Here is a 1,463-nt window from a genome sequence, read left to right on the forward strand (position 1 = left end):
AAATATTTAAGTATTACATTATTAGACAACTCTATTTTATTTAATGTTATTCTTAACAAAGATAATAACATATAATAAAGATAATAATAACATATAATAAAATAGAGTTGTCAAATAAAATTATAATTAGTTATTTATTTTACAACTCAATTTTGTTATATGTTATTATTATCTTCATTATGAAGTAAAACTATATAACGAAGATAATAATGACATATAATAAAATAGAGTTGTCAAATAAATATGTAACTATTAATTTATTTGATAATTCTATTTTATCATATGTTATTATTATCTTTCTTTTAAAGTTTGGCTGCATAACGAAGATAGTAATAACATATAATAAAATAGAGTTGTCAAATAAATATGTAATTATTACTTTATTTAACAACTCTATTTTATTATATTTTAGTATTGTCTTCGTTATGAAGTAACATAAAATAAAATAGAGTTGTCAAATAAAGTAATAAATACTTATTTATTTGATAAACTCAATTTTATTATATGTTATTATTATCTTCGTTACGTAGTAAAATAATAAAACGAAGATAATAATAACATATAATAAAATAGTGTTTTCAAATAAAGTAATAATTACTTATTTATTAGACAATTCTATTTTATTAAATATTATTATTATCTTCGTTTTTAGTTGTACTCAATAACAAGGATAATAATAACATATAATAAAATAGAGTTGTCAAATAAATTAATTATTTCATATTTATTTGACAACTCAATTTTGTTATATTTAATTATTATCTTTGTTATTAAGTATAACTAGAAAATGAAGATAACAATAACATAAAATAAAATAGTGATGTCAAGTAAAGTAAAAATTACATATTTATTAGACAACTCTATTTTATTAAATATTATTGTTAATTTTATTTTATAATTCTACTTAATAACGAAGATAGTAATAACATTTAATAAAATAGGGTTGTCAATGTTACTTTATTTTAAAACTCTATTTTATTAAATAGTATTATTATCTTTGTTTTATAGTTGTACTTAATAACAAAAATTGTAATAACATATAACACAATTGAACTATTAAATAAATATGTAATTATTACTTTATTTTACAACTCTATTTGATTATATGTTATTATTATCTTCATAATATAGTTGTACTACATGACGAAGATAATAGTTACATATATATATTTATTTGATAAACTCAATTTTATTATATGTTACTATTATCTTCTTTAAGTTGTAAAACATAAAAACGAAGACAATAATAATAATATATAATAAAATAGTGTTGTCAAATAAAGTAATAAGTACATATTTATTTGATAAACTAAATTTTATTGTATGTTATTATTATCTTCGTTATGTAGTAAAACAATAAAACGAAGATAATAATAACATATAATAAAATAGTGGTTTCAAATAAAGTAATAATTACTTGTTTATTAGACAACTCTATTTTATTAAATATTATTATTATCTTC

The sequence above is a fragment of the Cicer arietinum genome, chromosome 3 (genome assembly GCF_000331145.2).
Source record: "Cicer arietinum cultivar CDC Frontier isolate Library 1 chromosome 3, Cicar.CDCFrontier_v2.0, whole genome shotgun sequence".
Classification (NCBI taxonomy): Eukaryota; Viridiplantae; Streptophyta; class Magnoliopsida; order Fabales; family Fabaceae; genus Cicer; species Cicer arietinum.